Source organism: Jaculus jaculus, chromosome 13 (assembly GCF_020740685.1).
Source record: "Jaculus jaculus isolate mJacJac1 chromosome 13, mJacJac1.mat.Y.cur, whole genome shotgun sequence".
Taxonomy (NCBI): Eukaryota; Metazoa; Chordata; class Mammalia; order Rodentia; family Dipodidae; genus Jaculus; species Jaculus jaculus.
The window spans coordinates 45,677,633-45,699,910 of record NC_059114.1 but is presented as its reverse complement, the minus strand read 5'-3'; the positions used below and the strand labels follow the sequence as shown (position 1 = coordinate 45,699,910).

Genomic DNA, 22,278 nt, shown 5'->3' with positions numbered 1-22,278 from the left:
TTCCTTCTTCCCACCCCAACCTTTTCAGGAATCAATCTGGCTCCCCACTCTTAGTTAGCCCCAACAATCCTCTCCAGGCCTAGGTTTCCATAGTGCACAATTGCTCTCCACAGACCTGGATTTGAATCTTGCCTATACTACTTGCTGTGTGACCTTGGACAAATTAATAAATTTTATTGAATCTTAGTTTCTGCATCTTTCAAATGGGAATAATTATTAATAGTAATGATGTCTCTTTGCAGAGGGCTCTTTGATGATCAAATGGGAGAATAAACATATAGTAGTAAGTACAGTGTCAGTCATACAATACATTCTCAATATATACGACCTATTATTGCTGTTGCTGATATCCTTGGACATTCAGCCTTGACCACTTTTTCATTTGGGACCCCTATTCTCCCAGGAGTCAAGGCCACCTCTGACGCTGTGTGTTGTAAGTTAGTTTCAGACAGAAGTTCACCTGTCACCTATTTGGCCAAGAGCCACGGTGGAATTATTCTTCTTGGTGATCGGTATCCAGCCTAGGACCTCAGAGGATGGTCACCACCCAGGCCACACCTTCATCCTCGGCAGCTGCTTGATCACCTTTTTCTCCAAACCAAAGCCACTTAGGGGTCAGGGTTCTCCTCAGGGGAGGGTGGAGGGAAACACTACCTGACACATGGCCAAATCACCCCCACCTCCCTTTCCCAAACCTGCTGTTCACACCCTCTCTCCTGTCCCAGCCTGCCTCTCACTTCCTATGCTCTGTCCTTCCGCCTCTCACTCCAGATCAGCTCAGCCTCATTCACCCGGCAACTCCAAGCTTTCATCACACACCTGGGAGCCTCACCCCTGCCAGGTCTGTGTGTTAACCAGGTTTTACAGGAAGGACCTGGAAAGAAGAAGATGAAAGGTCTGAACTGGATTTGAGATAGTTACTTCCCTTCTCAGAATTGCAGATGTCCTTGGACCAAAAGTCAAAACAGAATAAAACAAAACAATATCATGGGCTGGGAATGTAACTCAGTGGTAGAGTGTTTGCCAAGCATGTGCAATGCCCTGGGTTCAATCCCAACCACCCTCCCCTCAGAAAAAAAGGCAAACAAATAGCTGGGCATGGTGGTTCATGGACTTGGTAGGTGGAGACAGGAGGATCAGGAGTCATCCACAGCCATGTATCAAGTTTAAGGCCAACCTGGTCCATATGAGGCTGCGTCTTCAGAATCTCAATCTATGCTGGAGTAGCCCCATCACCTCATTTATTCTGGAAACACTGTATACTTTTCAGATGCTAGGGAAACAACACTAACAAAAGAGGCAAAGGCCTATTCCTAATGGGGTTTATAGTCTTTAGTAGGGGTTGATAGGTAACACATTAAGTAAGTGAACAAATAAAAACTATGTTTTAGGGCTGGGGAGATGGGTTAGTGGTTAAAACTCTTGCGGGTAAAGCCATAGGACCCAGGTTTGATTCCCAGTACCCATGTAAAGCCGGATGCAGAAGTTGGTACACATGTCTAGAGTTTATCTGCAGTGGCTGGAGGCCCTGGCACATCCACTCCCCCGCCCCCATCTGCCTCTTTCTCTCTCTCAAATATATAATTTTTTTTAAATGTTTTGTACACATTTCTTTTCTCTGAATGTATTTCCTCACTTGTCTGTCTTATTTCTTGATTGCCCTTGAATATTCAGAATAAGTACATCTCTTTTGGGTTGGAGAGATGGCTTAGCACTTAAGGCATTTGCCTGTGAAGCCTAAGGACCCAGGTTCAAGTCTGCAGATCCCTCATAAGCCAGATGCACATGGTAGCACATGCAACTGGAGTTTTGTTTGCAGTGGCTAGAGGCCTTGGTGTGCCCGTCCTCACTCACTCTCTATCTCTCTCTCCCTCTCTCTCTCATAAATAAATAAATAAAAATAAATCTTAAAAATGTTTTGTAGTTATAAGTACTAAGATGAAAGTTAAAATGGTGTGGGTTGGGAAATAGCTCAGTCAGTAAACTGCTTGCTGTGCAAGTATGAAGACTTGAGTTTGATCCCAAAACCACGTGTAGGAGCCCATACTTGTAATCCTAGCACTAAGTGGCAGAGACAAGTAGATCTCTGGAGCTTGCTGCCTAGTTAGTCTAGTCTTCGCAAGCTCTAGGCCAGTGAGAGACCCTGTCTCAACAAAGGGAGAGGGTGGGCTGGGGCTTAGTTGTAGAGGGCTTGGCCAGCATGTACAAAGCCCTAGGTTCAATACCCAGCACCATTTTATGCTGTTGTACAAACTGCTGGTGCAGCTATAATCCTGGTACTTGGGAGGTGGAGGCTGGAGGATCAGAATTCAAGGCCATCCTCTGCTATATACTGTAATCTGGGCTACATGAGATGCATATACTCTCTCTCTCTCTCTCTCTCTCTCTCTCTCTCTTTCTCTTTCTCTTACACACACACACACACACAGAAAGTAAATGGTGTTCTTTTTTTGTTATTGTTTTCTTCAAGGTAGGGTCTTACTGTAGTCCAGGCTGACCTGGAATTCACTATGTAGTCTCAGGGTGACTTCGAACTCACATCAATTCTTCTACCTCTGCCTCCTGAGTGTTGGAATTAAAGGTGCATACCACCACACCTGGCTGAACAGTGTTCTTGAGGAATGAACATCCAAGGTTGTCCTCTGGCCTCCATGCACACCTACCTCACACACACACAAAACTAAAATAAATAAAATGCTGTAGTAGTGTCTCAGTGCCTGAGATGACACTTCAGAGTTGATGATGGATTAACAAAGCTTTCTTTAATTTTTTTTTAAATCTATTTCTTTATTTATTTGCAAGCAGAAAGACAGAGACAGAGGGAATGGGCACACCAAGGCCACCAGCCACTGTAAACAAGCTCCAGATGCATGCACCATTTGTGCATCTGGCTTTATGTGGGTAATGGAGAATCAAACCCTGGCTGTTAGGCTTTTAAGGCAAGCACCTTAACTGCTCAGCCATCTCTCCAGTCACCTAGCAAAGCTTTCTTTAGCAAGGGCCATGTAAGCTGAGGCCTGAATGAGGAGAGTGAAACAGACTTGATCACTTGTGGCAAAGCATTTCAAATCATGCAAACAGTACAGAGACTAGGAGGCAGAAAAAAGCGTGGCACGTTTAAGGAATAGCGTGAAGGCTAGAAGAGATGGGGTATGAAATGGCATTGAAAGCAGAAGACAGAGGACATTATTTGACAATGTAGACACTGAGTTTTGTTTTGTTTTTCCATCACTGTGAGAATCAAATGAGTTGGGAATGGAAAAGCAGAGTTAAATGAGATTCCTCCATGTTCTGGGTTCTGCTCTAGCTGTCAATAACCACAGACTCAGTCCCAAGGAAATAGAGTTTGAATAGGCAATTCTGCTTCTCTCCACTATCTGTTGAGCATGACCAAACCAAGGCTTGGAGACTTCTGGCCTTTTGCCACCAGTGAGTCAAAAGGGAGCAATCTAGAACAGAACCCCTGGCATCCTGTTTTCCCAGTCCATACTGGGTTCCCAGGCGTCTGGGAAGGCAGGCTCAATGGCACTCAGTGCTGCTGACTCACTGCTAAGCCACTAAGTCCTTGATTTGTGGAAAGCTTTTATAAACCAATGCAAAAGACAGTGACAAGAGAAAAGGGTCTTGAAGAGGCACCATCTATAATTCCTTGCCACTGTGACTGGTTCTCCTAAACCTGGTTGTGCATCAGAATCATCAGGGAATATATTAAAAATGAAAAGGAGCTGGGTGTGGTGGTGCATGCCCTTAATCACAGCACTCAGGAGGCAGAGGTAGGAGGATGACTGTGAGTTCAAGGCCAGCCTGAGTTACTACAGAGTGAGTGTCAGATCAGTCTGGCCTAGAGTGAGACCCTACCTTAAAAAAAGAAAGAAAAAAAAAATGAAAAGGATGCCAGGTGTGGTGGCACATGCTCTTAATCCCAGCACTGTGGAGGCTGACATAGGAGGACTGCCATGAGTTTGAGGCCAGCCTGAAACTACATAATGAATTCCAGGTCAGTCTGGGCTAGAGCTAGACCCTACCTTGATAAAAAACAAAAACAAAAACAAAAAAAAAAAAAAAAAAAACTCACAGCAATCCTCCTACCTCTGCTTCCCAAAGCCGGGATTAAAAGTATGTGTTACCATGCCTAGCTTGGTGCAACTTTTTAAAAAATGTTTTTATTTTTGGCAGAGAGAGAAAAAGAGTAAGTGAGTGAGTATGGGCTGCACCAGGGCCCCCTGTCACTGTAAAATAACTCCAGACACATATACCACTTTGTGCAGGTGGTTTTATGTGGATAGAAGGGTATCAAACCTGGGCCTTTAGGCTTTACAAACTAGTACCTTTAGCCACTGAGTCATTTTTCCAGCCCACTGCTTTGTTTTTGTTTTTTGAAGTAGGGTCTCACTCTAGCCCAGGCTGACCTGGAATTCACTATGTAGTCTCAGGGCGGCCTCGAACTCATAGTGATCCTTCTACCTCTGCCTCCCAAGTGCTGGGATTAAAGACATGCACCCGCCTGGCTCAGTTTTTTTTTTTAAATATTTTACTTTATTTATTTATTTGAGAAAGAGAGAAATAAGTAGATATATAGAGAGAATGGACACACCAGGGCCTGTGGCTCTGCAGATGAATTCTAGACACATGCGCCACCTTGTACATCTGGCTCATGTGGGTCCTGGGGAGTTGAACCTGGGTCCTTTGGCTTTTCAGGCAAGCACCTTAACTGCTAAATCATCTCTCCAGCTCATTATTCAGTTTCTTTAATTATTCAGTTTCTTTTATGCATCTGAAAATGAGAACAGTAATAGTAATTATTACCAAAGGTTGTTGTGATGATTAAATCAGATCATGTAAATAAAATAGATGATGCCTGATAAGACAATAGGTACTTACTTAATGATAGCTGTTACTATGAGAGAATTTATTCCTCCCCTCCCACCCTTCTGCCCTTCCTTTCTTCCTCTTTTTCTTTTTCTAAATATTTATTTCTCAGGCTGGGGAAATTGCTTAGTGGTTAAGGCATTTGCCTTTGAAGCCTAAGGACCATGGTTCAGTTCCCCAGGATCCACATAAGCCAGATGCACATGGGGAGCATGTAACTGGAGTTCGTTTGTAGTGGCTAGAGGCCCTGGCATACCCATTCTCTCTTTCTGGCTATCTGCCTCTTTCTCTCTCTCAGATAAATGAATAAATATTTATTTCTTTATTTTAGAGAGAAAAAATGGGTGCACCAGAGCCTCCTGCCACTGTGCTTCAGACGCACGTGCCACTCTATGCATCTGGCTTCATATGGGTACTTGGGAATTGAGCCTGGGCTGCCAGGCTTTTCAAACAATTATCTTTAACCATTGAGCCATCTCTCTAGTCCTTTTTTTTTTCTTTCTTTTTTTTCTTTCTTTAACAAGAGAGGGAGAGAGAGAGAGAAAGAGAAGTAGAAAGAGAGAGAATTGGTGTGCTAGGGTCTCCAGCCATTGCAATGGAACTCCAGATGCATGTGCCACCTTGTGCGCATGTGTGACCTTGTCACATGTGTGACCTTGTGCTTGTCTCACCTTGTACGTCTGGCTTATGTGGTATCTGGAGAGGTGAACATGGGTCTTTAGGTTTTGCAGGCAAGCACCTTAACCACTAAGCCATCCCACCAACCCTGTGGGGATTTGAAAAAATACTGTTGTAACATGGGCCAGCCTTCCTCTGAGATGCTGCAGATGACCGTGCTATTCAATAAAATGGTAAATCTAGATAAAAGCTTGGACACCTCAACCCAAGAACAGCAATGCTGGATAAGAGCTCAGCAGAAGTTTGTGGACAGAATATTTAGTGGCCTTCTCCTCCACGGTGACCAGGGGAAGTAAGTCCTAAGCAGCCCCAGAGGTCTGCTGGGCTGGAGAGGGGGATAAATGACAGAGCCTTCACTGGGAGGTTCTTTTAACAGCATTAGCCAGCCCAGAATTGCCCAGAATGAAGGGTCAATGCTCCCTGTACCAGGCAGGCTTGCTCACCCTATCTGACTCAGTTGATCAAGCAGTCTGGGGAGTGCATCTACATTAGAATTGTATCTCCTTATGATGGCCAGTGCAGGTGGGTGTTCCATGCCCACCTGGGGATGGACAAGCTCTGGTGATTGATTGGGGGAAGGATCCATTTGAGTAGGATAAAGATTAGGATGACTAAGGTAGGAAGAAGCTGGGAACCAGTGCAGGTGGGGGGAAGGCTTGGGGGAGATAAGAGAATGTCCAAAAAACCTTGTTATCCCAAGAAGATGTCATGAAAGAGATATCTATCTATCTATCAAGACAGGGTCTTGTTATGTAGCTCAAGCTGGCCTTGAACACACAATCCTCCTGTCTCAGCTTCTCGGTGCTGACATGATAACCATGTGCCACCATACACAGCTGGAAAGGGATATTTATTTATTTATCAATTTGTATTTATTTATTTGTATGCAGAGAGAGAGAGAGAATGGGTGCATCAGGGCCTTCAGCCATTGCAAATGAACTGCAAGTACATGTGCCACTTTGTGCATCTGGCTTACATGGGTACTGGGGAATTGAACCCAGGTCACTAGGCTTTGCAAGCAAGCACCTTAAACACTGAGCCATCCCTCCAGCTCTTATTTCTTACCAATTTAGTTTTGAGACAAGATCTCATGTAGCCAAGCCTGGCCTCAAACATGCTATGTAACTGAGGATAACCATGAACTTCTGATTCTCCTGCCTCTGTCTCCCATTCGCTGGGATTCCAGCTGTGCAACACCATGCCTGTTAATTTCTCTTAGTTATTGATTTTAGTTTTTTGTTTTTCGAGGTAGGGCCTCACTTTAGCCCAGGCTGACCTGGAATTCACCATATAGTTTCAGACTGGCCTTGAACTGACACCATGTCTCTTTTTTTATGGGAGGAGCCAGTGTAGTAGCTAGTCTTTGTTGCAAACTAAAACAACTACAGCACATCCTGAGTAAGTGAGTGCAGGGGCTCAGTGGGCCATTTGATGGGGCACCAGGTTGTAGTGGGCTGCACGGTCTGAGTATCCCCGAGTCTCACCTTTGTGCAGCCAGAACCAGATGACACTAGAGTTATCCTCCTCACAGATGTAGCCTACTGTTCGCTTGTGGGTGACAGGTGGGAATAAAGTAGGGCCTTCCTTAGTGCCTAAAGCTGCCTTTAGGAAACATTGTTTGAGCCCAGGCACTTCTGTGTAGCTATCATTATCTTCCCCTCCAGCCCGGAAGCCTGCTCCTCCTGAAGCCATGGAGCACACCACGGCCATGCCATTGGGACCACGGCCAACACTCCTGCTCCGAGAAGTCACCTTGAAGTCCCTCGCCTGCAACGACAAGCAGCAGCACTCTTCTAGGCCTGTTGCTTTGTTTTTTTCAATATAGGGTCTCACTTTAGCCCAGGCTGACCTGGAATTCACTCTGAAGTCCCAGGCTGGCCTGAACCCACAGCTATCTTCCTATCTCTGCCTTCCCCGTGCTGGGATTAAAGGTGTAAGCCACCACACCAGGCATATATATATATGAGCTGAGAAAGAGCTTTCTGCATCTGGCTTTATGTGAGTACTGGGGAATGGTACCTAGGCTAGTAGATTTTGCAAACAAGTGTCTTTAACCACTGAGCTATTTCCCCAGCCCCATGCCTGATTTTATGTCGTGCTAGAGATCTAACACAGGGCTTCATGCATGCTGGGCAACACTCTACCAACTGAGCTGCATTTTCAGTCCGAGGAAGGGACATTTATAGTATGCCTAATTCTCTCTCCCATTCATTTCTATTTCCAGACCCATTTCTGGGACTTCAAGTGATTAGTATCTCCAGACACATGCCTTTAACCATCAGCCATCCACTAATGTAGGAGGCTTTCTGCCAGCAGGGAGGGAGCAAGTATATCCATCCTCTCTACTTGCACAACCCCCCTCCTTCTTCAAATCTCAGATTCCTCACGTGAAAAAAGGGGTTAAGGCAGTCTTGCTGTGCCCAGGCCCTGGCCGGGAGGTCCATCACGCATTGTTTCTGCCATGCTGCTGTCAAAAGGCTTGCTGAGCCACTTGTTGCTGAGTGTGTGATCTAAAGGCATGACAGACAGCCTTTCTCTGCGACTCAGCCTCTTCACCCAGGGAGAAGAATGGGAACCCACTTAGAGGGTTCTTGGGATAATTGAAGGAGGTAATATCTTTGAAATGCTTAGGGAAATGTGGAGCTCCATATAATGAGCGATCGTGTCGCTTTTTCCAGGGCTTAGCCTCGGATGCACTCATCATGCTCTGCAGCAGGAATGTGCAAGTCCAGGCATAGAAATGTACTTACGGGCTGGAGAAATGCCTTAGCAGTTGCCGTGCTCGCCTGCCAAGCCTAATGACCCAAGTTCAATTCCCCAATACCCACATAAGCCAGATGCATGTGTCTGGAATTCCTTTGCAGTGGCTGGAGGCCTAGGCACGCCCATGCTCTTTCTCTATTTCTCTGCTTGCAAATAAATAAAATATTTAAAAAATAAATGCACTTACATGGCTGCAATTTAACAGCTTATCAAACATTTGCTCTTTTGTTTTATTTTTGTTTTTGTTTTTCAAGGTAGGATTTCACTGTAGCCCAGGCTGACCTGGAATTCACTATGTAGTCTCAGGGTGGCCTTGAACTCATGGTGATCCTCCTACCTCTGCCTCCCAAGTGCTGGGATTAAAGGCGTGCACCACCACACCCGGCTCCACCATCTACTCTTTAAGTGATGGTTGGTTTAAGACAGTGGTTTACTAGGGAAGAGATACTGCCCTCTAAGGGACATTCTGGGAATTGGAGGAGAGTTTTTGGGAAATTTGCCAGCATTTGGATAATAAGGCCTCAGGTCCACATAGTTAACAATTGTGTGGAGGCACAAACCTGTAACCCAAACACTTGGAGATGAAGGCAGGAATATCAGGAGTTCAAGGTCTTCCTCAGCTTCATAGTGAGTCAACGCTATCTTGGGGTACAAAGGATACTGTCTCAAAACAAAAACAAGAACAATGGCAGGCCAGTGTGGCTCAGGCCTTAAATCCTAGCAGTTGGGGAGGCTGAGGTAGAAGTTTGAGGCTATCTTGGATTACAGAGTGAGTTCCAGGTCAGCCTAGGCTACAGTGAGATCCTGCCTCAGAAAAGAGGGGGGAGGGAACTAGAGAAATAGCTCAGTGGTTGAAACACTTGTTTCAAAAAGCCTGACATCTGGGTGTGGTAGTGCATGCCTTTAATCACAGCTCTGGGGAGGCAGAAGTAGGAGGATCACTGAATTTGAGGCCACCTTGAGACTGCATATAGTGAATTCCAGGTCAGCCTGGGCTAGAGAGAGATCCTACCTCGAAAAACCAAAATAAATAAGTAAATAAATAGCCTGACAGTTGTTTGATGCCCTAGTACCAATGTAAAGCCAGGTGCACAAAGTTGAGGCCCTGGTATACCTGTTCTCTCTACTCCCCCTCCTTCTCTCTATCTTCCAAATAAATACGCAAATATTTAAAAAAAAACAACCAAAAACACATACACACATACACAAAATTATGCCAGTTTTGGTGGCTCATGTTTATAATCCTAGCATTCAAGATTCTGAGTCAATAGAAGGCATCATGGTGCTGGAAAGAAGTGACAGAGGAGTGCTCAGCACTGCAATATCTCTATCACACCTTCCAAGGCTCGGGGCGTAAGAGGTGGCGGAAAGAATATAAGAGCCAAAGGAAGGGTAGGACTCCTTACAAACGTGCTCCTCCAGACACAAACTGGCCTGGATATCCATGACCTCACAGTGCCTGACACTACCTCCACAATACCATCAGAATAGGAGGAAAAGATCATGACATCAAAATAAAAGAGAGACTGATTGAGATGGGGAAGGGATATGATGGAGGATGGAGTTTCAAAGGGGAAAGTGGGGGCGGGGAGGGAGGGTATTACCATGGGATACTTTTTATAATCATGGAAAATGTTAATAAAAATTGAGAGAAAAAAAAAAAAAACCATCCCAGACTTGATGTCACAGCTTGTGACCAACCTGGTCCCTACCACTTTTTTCTTAAGATGGCGATTGCTTCACTCTCTCATATTTATTATCACATTCCACAAAATAGACTTCCCTCCGTATTTAATATAAATAAATTAATTAATTAAATAAAAGATAGACTGATTGAGAAGGGGAAGGGATATGATGGAGAGTGGAGTTTCAGAGGAAAAGTTGGGGGAGGGAGGGATTACCACAGGATATTGTTTACAATTATGAAAGTTGTCAATAAAAAAATTAAATTTAAGCCAGGCATGGTGGCACACACCTTTAATCCCAGCACTCAGGAGGCAGAAGTAGGAGGATCACCATGAGTTCTAGGCCACCTGAGACTACATAATGAAATCCAGGTCAGCCTGAGCTAGAATGAAATGAGACCTTACCTTGAAAGACCAAAAAATAAATATAATAATAATAATGATTTAAAAATTGAAGAAAAAATTTAAAAAAAGATTATGAGTCAAGAGAATTGCCACTAAGCTCAAGGCCAGACTGGGCTCTACACAGTGAGTTCCAGACTTACCTGGCTTTCATGCACAAAACACAAAAACCTGGTCTGTAGAGATGGCCTAGCAGTTAAGATGGTTGCCTGTGAAGCCTAATGGCCCAGGTTCGATCTCCCAGTACCCACATAAGCCAGATGCAAACAGTGGTGCGTTTGTCTGGAGTTTGTTTACAGTGGCTAGAGGCCCTGACATGCTTGTTCTCTCCCTCTCTCTCTGAAATAAACAAATAAAATATTTTTTAAAAAATCCAAAAACTAATGAACAAAAAATTGTCCCACATTACAGTTTTCTTTTGAGTTTACTGGTGGACACATTCTGGTTAAAAACTTGACTATAGGGCTGGAGAAAATGACTTACTTTGATTCCCTAGTACCCATGTAAGCCAGATGCACAAGGTGGTACATGCATCTGGAGTTCGTTTGCAGCAGCTGGAGGCCCTGGTGTGCCCATTTGTGCCCTCTCTCTCTCCCTCTTTCTCTCTCTCAAATAAAAACAAAATAAGGGGCTGGAGAGATGGCTTAGCGGTTAAATGCTGGCTTGTGAAACCCAAGGACCTCAGTTCAAGGCTCGATTCCCCAGGACCCATGTCAGCCAGATGCACAAGGTGGTACATGCATCTGAAGTTCATTTGCAGTGGCTGGAGGCCCTCACCACCCCATTCTCTCTCTCTCTCTCTCCCTGCCTTTTTCTCTCTATGTCTGTCTGTCACTCTCAAATAAATAAATATAAAGAAACAAAGAACAAACCAAACAACAAAAATACGATGACTATGGTCAGGTGTGGTGGCACACACTTTAAATCCCATCACACAAGATGTAGATGTAGGAGGATTGCTATGAGTTCGAGGCCAGCCTGGGCTAAGTGAGACTACCTTGAAAAATCCTAAAACATAAAAAAATTTAAAAAAACAAACAACAACAACAACAACAAAACTTGACTATAGCTCAGGGACCATTGCAAAAAAGGGGGTACAAGGGCTGGAGAGATGGCTCAGCGGTTAGGGCACTTATCTTAAGAGCCTAATGACCCAACTTTGATTCCCCAGTGCCTATTTAAAGCCAGATGCACAAAGTGGCTAGAGACCCTGGCATGCCCATTCTCTTGGTCTGTCTCTCTTCTATCTCTCTCTGCTTGCAAATAAATAAATAAAATATTTTAAAGTGTTACAGCTGTTTTAGAATTTGTATAGCATGTTTTCTGGCTTGTGCTGGAAAACCCTTATTTAAAAAATGAATGGCAGGTGTCATGGCACACACCTTTAATCCCAGCACTCTGGAGGCAGAGGTATGAGGATCACCATGAGTTCAAGGCCACCCTGAGACTATACAGTGAATTCCAGGTCAGCCTGAACTAGAGTGAAACCCTAACTTGGAAAACAAAAATAAAAACAAAAAAAAGAAAGAAAGAAAATATTTTATTTTAGAGAGAGCTAGCAAAAGAGAGAGAGAGAGAGAGAAGAGAGAGTTGGTGCCAGGGCCTCAGCCACTGTACTCAAACTCCGGACACTTGCGCCACCTAGTGGGAATGTGCAACCTTGCGCTTGCTTCACCTTTGTGTGCCTGGCCAATGTGGGATCTGGAGTGTAGAACATAGGTCCTTAGGCTTTGCAGGCAAGCTCCTTAAACCCTAATATCTCTCCAGCCCCCATGTATATATATATATATATATATATATATTTTTTTTAAATGGCAGGGGACTGAAAAAATGTAAGAGCCAAAGGAAGGGAAGGAGCACTTACAATGCTGTCTTCCAGACCCAGAATTGCTGTGGTATTCATGACCTCACAGTGGCTGATGTTACCCACACAAGACCTGCATAATGGGAGGAAAAAAATGATAACATCAAAACAGAATAGAACATTCTATCTCTCAAATAAATAAATATTTTTAAAACTATTTTTTAAAAAAGGACTGGAAAGACAGATGAGCAGTTAAGGTGCTTGCCTGCAAAGCAAAAGACCCAGGTTCTGTTCTCCAGGACCCACATAAGCTAGATACACAAGGTGGTGCATGTGCCTGGAGTTTGTTTGCAGTGGCTGGAGGCCCTGGTGCGCCCATTCTCATAAATAAGCTTAACTATAGCTGGGTATGGTGGTGCACACCTTGAATCCCAACACTCAGGATGCCATGAGTTTGAGGCCAGCCTGGGACAACAGAGTGAGTTCAAAGTCAGCCTGGGCTAGATGAGACCCTACCCAGAAAACAAACAAACAAAAAAACTTGTCAAGCCAGCTTTTACTCTGACTCTTCCAGGAAGGAAGTTAGAATGGAATGTTCATTTTGCTGATAGCTGCATCAGTCAGTATTTATAGCTGCCACATTCCAGGTAAGCAATGCTCCACTTCATTAAGATTTCTAGAGTAGCTGAGACCAAGAAATTACTTATGGAATAATTTTGTTTTAAGATGGGAATGTAGATACGTTGAACTCTTGGGTTCAATCAATCTATCTGCCCAGCCCCAGGGTAGCTGAGACTATAGATATTCCACTGTGACTGCCTCTGGGCAATGATATTTGAAAAACTAAAAATAGTCAGATAAGGAATTATTTGAACTTTATTTCAGGATAGTAAAGGAGGACTGTTACTAACATAATTGTTATTAAAAAAGAACAAGAAATATGGGCTGGATAGATTGCTTAGTGGTTAAGGCACTTGCCTGTAAAGCCAAAGAATCTAGGTTCAATTCCCCAGGACCCACATCAGCCAGATGCATAAGATGGCACTTGTGTCTGGAGTGCATTTGCAGTGGCTGGAGGCCCTGGCATGCTCATTCTCTCTCTCTCTCTCTCACTCTCTCTCTACCTATTTTTTTTCTCTCTCTCTCAAATAAATAAAAAGAAATACTATGACTGAAGAGATGGCTCAGCAGCTAAGGTGTTTGCCTGCAAAGTCTAATGACTTGAGTCCAATTCCCCAGTATGCACTAACAACCAGATGCACAAAGTGGCACATGCATCTGGAGTTCATTTGCAGTGACTGGAGACCCTGGCACACTCATTACTCTGTCTTCTATTTCTCTTTGCTTATAAATAAACAGATAAAATTAAATTAAAAAAGAAAAGAAAAAGAAATAAAGCCAGGAGTGGTGGTGCACGCCTTTAATCCCAGCACTAAGGAGGCAAACGTAGGAGGATCACCATGAGTACAAGGCCACTCTGAAACTACATAGTGAATTCCAGGTCAGCCTGGGCTAGAGTGAGACCCTACTTCAAAAAAACAATAAATAGGGCTGGAGAGATGCCTTAGTGGCTAAGGCATTTGCCTGCAAAGCCAAAGGATCCTGGTTCAATTCTCCAGAACCCCATGTAAGCCAGATGTGCAAGGGGGCACATGCATCTGGAGTTTGTTTGCAGTGGCTGGAGGTCCTCGTGTGCCCATTCTTTCTGTCTCTCTCTCTCTCTCTCCCTCCCTCTTTCTCTCTCAAATAAATAAATAAAATATATTTAAAATAAAAAGAAAAACAATAAATAAATGACATTATCAAAAGAAATAGTGTTTTTTTTAATAATTTTTTAAAAATTATTTATTTATTTATTTGAGAGCAACAGACACAGAGAGAAAGACAGATAGAGGGAGAGAGAGAGCATGGGTGCGCCAGGGCTTCCAGCCTCTGCAAATGAACTCCAGATGTGTGCACCCCCTTGTGCATCTGGCTAACGTGGGACCTGGGGAACCAAGCCTCGAACCGAGGTCCTTAGGCTTCACAGGCAAGCGCTTAACTGCTAAGCCATCTCTCCAGCCCAGTGGTATCTTTTTCTTTTCTTTTTATTTATTTATTTATTTTGGTTTTCTGAGGTAGGGTCTCACTCTAGCTCAGGCTGACCTGGAATTCACTATGTAGTCTCAGGGTGGCCTCGAACTCATGACGAGCCTCCTATCTCTGCCTCTTGAGTGCTGGGATTAAAGGCATGCACCACCACGCCCGGCTCTATTTATTGATTGTATTATTTTATTTTGAGAGAGAGAGAAAGACAGAGAGACAGAGAGAGAATGAGTATGCCAGGGTCTTTCAGTTGCTGTGAATGAACTCCAGATGGACACATCCCTTTTGTGCATGTGTGACATTGCACACTCCACTTAGCATCTGGCTACATGTGACCTGGATATTCACACATGCATTCTTAGGCTTCACAGGCAAGCACCTTAACCACTAAGCTATCTCTCCAGCCCTCTACTTATTTTAAAACAATTTTTTTTTTTGAGGTAGTGTCTCACTTTAGCCCAGGCTGACCTGGAATTCACTATGTAGTCTCATGTGGTCTTGAACTCATGGCAATCCTCCTACCTCTGCCTTCCAAGTGCTGGGATTAAAGGCATGTGCCTCCACACACCAGCTTAATTTTTTTTAAAGCTTTTCAAAAGTTATTTTATTTATTTATGTGTGTGTGTGAGAGAGAGAGAGAATGGGTGCACCAGGGCCTCCAGCCATTGCAAACAAATTCTAGATGCATGTGTGACATTGTGCATTTGGCTCTTCATGGGTACTGGGGAATCAAATTTGGGTCTGTAGACTTTTCAGGCAAGTGCCTTAACTGCTGTGCCATCTCTCCAGCCCCTTTCTTTTCTTTTTTAACTTATTTTATTTTTATTGATTTATTTGAGAGTGACAGAGAGAAAAAGAGGAAGAAGAGAGAGAGAATGGGCACACCAGGGCTTCCAGCCACTGCAAACGAACTCCAGATGCATGTGCCCCCTTGTGCATCTGGCTTATGTGGGTCCTGGGGAATGGAACCTCCATCTGGGGTCCTTAGGCTTCAAAGGCAAGTGCTTTACCACTAAGACATCTCCCCCCACCAACTTTCTTTTCTTTTTGAAACAGGATTTCATGTTGCCCAGGCTGGTCTCTAACTCCCTTTTACAGCTGAGGATGCTCTTGAACTTCTGGTCCTCCTGCCTCTACCTCCTGAGTTCTAGAATTACTGTAAACCAGTCACCATGCCTGATTTTATGCATACTGGACATCAAACTCAGGTCTTTGTGCATATTAGACAAGCATGCTACCAGTCAGGTTAAAAGCTCAGTGGCTAAAGGCACTTGTTTGCAAAGTCTGCCAGTCTGGGTTGGCCTAGGTTGCCCCAGGCTTGATTTCCTAGTACCAATGTAAAGTCAGATGAGTGGTGCATGTATCTGGAATTCATTTCAAGGGATAAGAGGCTCTGGTGCAACCATACAAACTCTCTCTCTCATTCTCTCTTCTCTCTCTCTCTGCTTGCAAAGAAATATTTTTTTAAAAATACTTTTATTTTTATTTATTTATTTGAGAACAACAGACAGAGAAACAGGAAGAGAGAGAGAGAGAGAATAGGCACACCAGGGCTTCCAGCCACTGCAGATGAACTCCAGACACGTGTGCCCCCTTGTGCGTCTGGCTAATGTGGATCCTGGGGAATCGAGCCTCGAACTGGGGTACTTAGGCTTCACAGGCAAGCACTTAACCGCCTAGCCATCTCTCCAGCCCCAAAGAAATATTTAAAAAAAAATTTTTTATTTATCTGACAGAGAAAGAGGGGGAGAGAGAGAATAAATGGGTGCACTACAGCCTCCAGCCACTGCAAACAAACTCCAGATGTGTGTGCCCCATTGTGCATCTGGCTAACGTGGGTCCTGGGGACTTGAACCTGGGTCCTTTGGCTCTGCAGGAAAACACCTTAACTGTTAAACCATCCCTCCAGCTCAGAAATATTTTTTATCTATTTATATATTTTCAATAGAGAGAGAGAATGGGCATGCCAGGGCCTCTAGCCACTGCAAACAAACTCCAGATGCATGTAGCACTTTGTGTATCTGACATTATGTGGATACTAAACCTGGGTCATTAAGGCAAGAGCCTTAACCACCTAGCTATCTATCCAACCCCTAAAAATATTTTTAAATATTTATTTATTTGAGAGAGAGAGCCAGAGAGAAGATGGGTACAGTGCACTAGAGCCTTTAGCCACTATGAACTCCAGATGCATGTTCCATCTTGTGCATTTGGCTTTACATGGGTACATGGGTATTGGGGAATTGAACCCCAGTTGTTAGGCTTTTCAAGAAAGTACCTTAACCTCTGAGCCATCATATATATATATATATATATATATATATATATATATATATATATGGCTGGAGAGATGGTTTAGTGGTTAAGGTGCTTGCCTGTGAAGCCTAAGGACTCATGTTCAACTTTTCCAGATCCCACATAAGGGGGTATAGCTCAGTGGTAGAGTATTTGACTGCAGATCCCACATAAGCTAGATACATGAAGGTGATGCAAGCACAAGGCTGCACATGCCCACTAGGTGGTGCAAGCATCTAGCGTTTTATTATAGTGGCTGAGGCCCTGGGCACCAATTCTCTCTCTCTAAAATAAACTAAAACAAAATAAATATAAATTTTTTAAAAAGACAATTACCAGCCAGGTGTGGTGGTGCACACCTTTAATTCCAGCACTCTGGAGACCAAGGCAGGAGGATTGCCGTGAGTTTGAGGCCAGCCTGAGACTGCATAGTAAATTCCAGGTCACCCTGAACTAGACCAAGAACTTACTAAAAAAAAAAAAAAAGATAAGCACCCTGCCAACTGAGCTATATCCCTAGCCCCAAAGTATTGGTTTTGAGTGTTAAGAACTACTAACATAAAAGATACACATGGGCTGGAGAGATGGCTTAGCAGTTAAGGTGCATGCCTGTGAAGCCTAAGGATCCAGGTTCAATTCTCCAGGTCCCACGTAAGCCAGATGAACATGGTGGCACATGCATCTGGAGTTCATTTGCAGTGGCTAGAGGCCCTGGAGTGTCCATTCTCACTCTCTCTCGCTCCCCCTCTATCTCTAATAAATAAATAAAAATAAAATAGTAAAATCTTTTAAAAAGATACACATGAAAAGCCCTTCTATATCTGTTGTAAAGGTGTATTCCAAATGCTATTAAATTAAGGTCTTAGCTGATTGAGATGGGGAGGGGATATGATGGAGAATGGAATTTCAAAGGGGAAAGTGGGGGGAGGGTATTACCATGGGATATTTTTTATGATCATGGAAAATGTTAATAAAAATTGAGAATTAATTAATTAATTAAGGTCTCAGGCGTGGTGGCCCATGCCTTTAATCCCAGCACTTGGAAAGCAGAGGTAGGAGGATGGCTGTGCATTTGAGGCCAGCCTAGAACTACAGAGTGAGTTTCAGGTCAGCTTGGGCTAGAGTGACATTTTATCTCGAAAAACAAACAAACAAAATATTTAAGATCTCATGTATAAATTTCGATAGTATAGTATTGGTTGTTGTGACTATCCAGTATACATAATTCATTGTTTTTGTTAGGGTTTTTTTTGTTTTGTTTTTTTAGGTAAGGTCTCACTCTAGCTCAGCCTGACCTGGACCTAGAATTCACTATGTTATCTCAGGGTGTCCTCGAACTCACAGCCATCCTCCTACCTCTGTCTCCCAAGTGCTGGGATAAAAGGCATGTGCTACCACGCCCGGCTTATTTTAAGTTTTTGAGGTAGGGTTTCACTCTAACCCAGGCTGACCTGGAACTCACTCTATAGTCTCAGGCTGGCCTTGAACTCACAGCAACATAATTCATTTTTGTTGTTATTTGTGGTTTGTTTATTTTTTCTGAGGTGGGGTTCTCACTGTAGCTCAAGGCTGACCTGGAACACACTGTAGTCTCAGGCGGCCCCAAACTCACAGTAATCCTCCTACCTCTGCCTCTTGAATACTGGGCTTAAAGGTTTGAGCCACCACACCTTCTTTGTGTTGTTTTTGAGACAGTCTTGCTAAGTAGTTCTGGATAACCTAGTACTTCCTATGTGGCTATCCCAGGATGGCCTTGAACTTGAAGCAATCATTTGTGCCTCACCATTCTGACTGCTGGGATTACAAGTATGTGTTAACACACCTGGCTTTAGGCTTATCTTTTTATTAGATAATGACAAGCTTTTATGTTCTTTTGTTGGGGCCACCGTGGGGATCACAATTAAGATTTGGTGTTCAGTTGCAGTGTTATCTCCAGTTTAGCAGTTTGAGGACATTCTCTTTGTTCTCCAGTTTGATTTCACTGTAGGGCTCTTTAATCATTCTTTAAACATTGACTTGTGCCTATGCCTTTCTTCATAAACTAACCTCTAAACCTTTTCTGGAAGTGTGTGTGTGTGTGTGTGTGCAGGGATGAATTATGAATATGAAACTCAAATATCATATACCTACAGTTTCCTTGCCTATGCTTAAGTCTGGAAGTATGTCTGGGTCAGAGGGTCCAGGAAAGTGTGAGTCAGAGCAATATACGGCAGGCCTGAGTGGTTTTGTCCAGCACACTCTGTCTCTCTAGTGCTCATTCTCTTCCCCTTCAAAGGCCTTTGTGAGGGAGAGTGAGTATGATAAGGAGGAGAATCAGGTTCTAGTTGTCAGTCCATTCCCAGTCCTGGCTGGGTCTTGGTGATCTGGAGGCCAGATGGGATCAGAGAAGTGCTAAGCTCCCAGTTGAGAAAGCCTCCCTCTATACACACCACGCTGCTAGTCTGCATCCCCCAGAATGAAGGCTTTGACGCTCAGGCTGAGGCATTTGAATGACGCCTATTTTGAACCTTAGGTCCACCTGACTCCGGCTGTGCTTTGAGCCTCAGTTCCCTCACTCTGACCTGAGAATGATACTTACCTCAAAGGACTACTGTGAACACTCTTGGTGGTAACTTGTGACACACCAAGGAAGCGTTCAGAAGGTAACACACGCTCAGTTCCTGGTGGCTGCCAGTCATCCCAGGCACCCTGGACTGGTACATGTGTGCACCTGGCAACATCCCACCCCCTCCGCAGTAGCTTCTGTGGGCAAGAATGATCCTGGATTAAGTGTGGAGCTCAGTGCAGAGCATGACTCTCAGGGGTCTTCTTACTAGGAGCTATGTGGGTTTTGTTTGCTTGTTTGGTTTTGGCTTTTTGAGGTAGGATCTCGCTCTAACCCAGGCTGATCTGGAACTCACTCTGTAGTCCCAGGCTGGCATGAAACTCAAAGTGATCCTCCTACCTCAGTCTACGGAGTGCTGAGATTAAAGGTGCACGCTCCATGCCCGCTTGTTATTTTGAGACAGGCCCTCACTCTGCAGCCCTAGCTGGCCTGGAACTTGCTGGACTTAAATTGGTGACAATTCTTATGCCTCTGCTTCCCAAGTGCTAGAAAATTAATGATTTTTTTTAAATATTTTTTTTGTTCATTTTTTATTTATTTATTTGAGAGCGACAGACACACAGAGAAAGACAGATAGAGGGAGAGAGAGAGAATGGGCGCGCCAGGGCTTCCAGCCTCTGCAAACGAACTCCAGACGCGTGCGCCCCCTTGTGCATCTGGCTAACGTGGGACCTGGGGAACCGAGCCTCGAATCAGGGTCCTTAGGCTTCACAGGCAAGCGGTTAACCGCTAAGCCATCTCTCCAGCCCTGGTTTACTTTCTTTTTTTATTGTTGCTTTCTTTTTTTTCAGGCAGGGTCTCGTGTAGCCCAGGCTAGCTTCAAGCTATTTATATAGCTGAGGTTGGTCCCGACCCTCCTGCCTCTACCTCACAAGTGCTTAGATTTAAAAAAATTGTTGTCCCCCCACCCATAATGACTGACTGTTGCTCTCACATCTCATAACCCACAACTCCATGGTGAATTCCAGCAATCCCACTACTGAGGGTCCTCAGGGGAGTGGGGACAGGGAGGAGGGAAGTGATGGTACCGATGCATGATATAGCCATATAAAGTTTCTATTTAATAAGGAAAAATTGTTTGTGCTTACATAGTGGTGCATGCCTTTAATCCCAGCATTTGGGAGGCTAAGGTAGGAGGGCCACAGCAAGTTTGAGGCCAGCCTCGGGCTACAGTGAGTTCCAAGTCAAGTCAGTTGGGCTAGAGTAAGTCTGAGACCTTGAGTAAAAACAAAACAAAAAAATTTTTGCCGGGCATGCTGGTGTACACCTTTAATCTCATCGCTCGGGAGGCACATGAGTTTGAGGCCACCCTGAGACTACATAGTGAGTTCCAGGTCAGCCTGGGCTAGTGTGAAACCCTACCTCAAAAAAACAACAAAAAAATTATTTTGCTTTTTTTTTTTTTTTTGCTTGTGTATAGTGTGTGTGTGTTCACTTTTATGTATAGAAGCTAGGAGACAACATCAAGTGTCTTCCTCAATTTCTCTCCACCTTTATTTTGGGGGGTGCACAGTCTCACTCTAACCCAGGCTGATCTCAAATTCACTCTGTAGCCCAGGCTGACTTTGAACACTTGGAGACCATCCTACCTCAGCTTCTGAGGTGCTGTGGTTACAGATGTGCACCACCACCCCAGGATTTCTTTTCTTTTCTCTCTCTCTCTCTCTCTCGTTTTTGTTTTCGGTTTTTCAAGGTAGGGTTTCATTCTAGTTCAGTCTAACCTGGAATTCATTCTGTAGTCTCAGGGTGGCCTCGAACTCATGGCAGTCCTCCTACCTCTGCCTCCCAAGTGCTGGGATTAAAGTGTGCTACCTAACGCCCTGCTTGCTTACTTCCTTCCTTCCTTCTTCCCTTTCTTTCTTCTTTTTTAAATTTCTTTCTTTTTCAATGCAGGGAACCTCGCTCTAGCACAGGCTGGCCAGAACTCACTCTGCTCTCAAATTTATGAAGATCGTTCTACCTCTGCCTCTCAAGTGCTGGGACTAAGGGTGTGCACCAGCAAGCCCAGCTACATACACCATTTCTAATTCTTACAATAGTCCTTTGAGAAAGGTAGCATTATCAGCCTCATGTTATAAATGAGGTGAGAAACTAAAATTAAAGGAGGTGAACTATTTACCTGGCTTGGAAATGAAAACATGGCAGGCCGGGTTCATAGCCCCAGTGCCCATGTAAAGCCAGATGCACAAAGTGGCACATGCATCTGAAGTTTGTTTGAAAAAGCAGGAAGCCCTGGTGTACCCATTCCCTCTCTTTCTTTATGTCTCTCTTTGCTTACAAATAAATAATTTTTAGGGGCTGTAGAAATGTTTCAGAGGTTAGGGCACTTGCCTGCAAAGCCTAACGACTTGGGTTTGATTCCCCAGTACCTACATAAAGCCAGATGCACAAAGTGGTTCATGTGTCTGGAGATCATTTGCAGCCACTAGAGGCCCTGGTGCACCTATTCTCCCTCTTTCCCCACTCCACTACTTGCAAAATAAATAAAAAATATTTTAAAAATAATTTTTAAGCCAGATGTGGTGGCACACGCCTTTAATCCCAGCACTTGGAAGGCAGAGATAAGAGGATCACCATGAATTTGAGGCTACTCTAAGATTACATAGTGAATTCCAGGTCAGCCTGGGCTAGAGTGAGACCCTACCTTGAAAAAAACACACAAAAAAGTTAAAAAAAAATAATTGTCAAAAAAGTTAAGTAATATAGACCATTGCTGAGGCTCTTTGTTCCCCACCAGAAATAGATGGCAAAACCCTATTGCTAAAGTCTCCACATACTTGACTGCAAGGCCACTGAGAAATCTTGCTGGAACTGAGCTGAAAACCTCCATGTAGACCAGCTGACAGAAAGCTGGAAGAAGCTACACTGCATGCAGTTCAATGGAACAGAGAGAAATCACCAGTGAAAATACTCAACAGTAGACACTGCAAGCCTTAAATTTGGCCAGCCAGGCCAAATGAGCCAATGGGTGCAATAGTAGCATATCCATTAGGGGAAACCTACTACTCTCTAATTGGACTGGAGGTCTGCTCCATGAGAGGGAATACATCCCTGATACTGAAAACCTACAACAGGGGTCATGAACCCTGGTG

At 44.1% G+C, this 22,278-nt stretch overlaps 1 non-coding gene across 1 annotated transcript; it reads left to right on the top strand.

Annotated features, from left to right (window-relative positions):
• Nucleotides 1-11,681: 11,681 nt before the first annotated feature.
• On the top strand, nucleotides 11,682-11,743 carry LOC123454352. Its single transcript, XR_006633321.1, has one exon. It is a non-coding gene; the product is annotated as a U7 small nuclear RNA (small nuclear RNA).
• The last annotated feature ends 10,535 nt before the right edge of the window (nucleotides 11,744-22,278 follow it).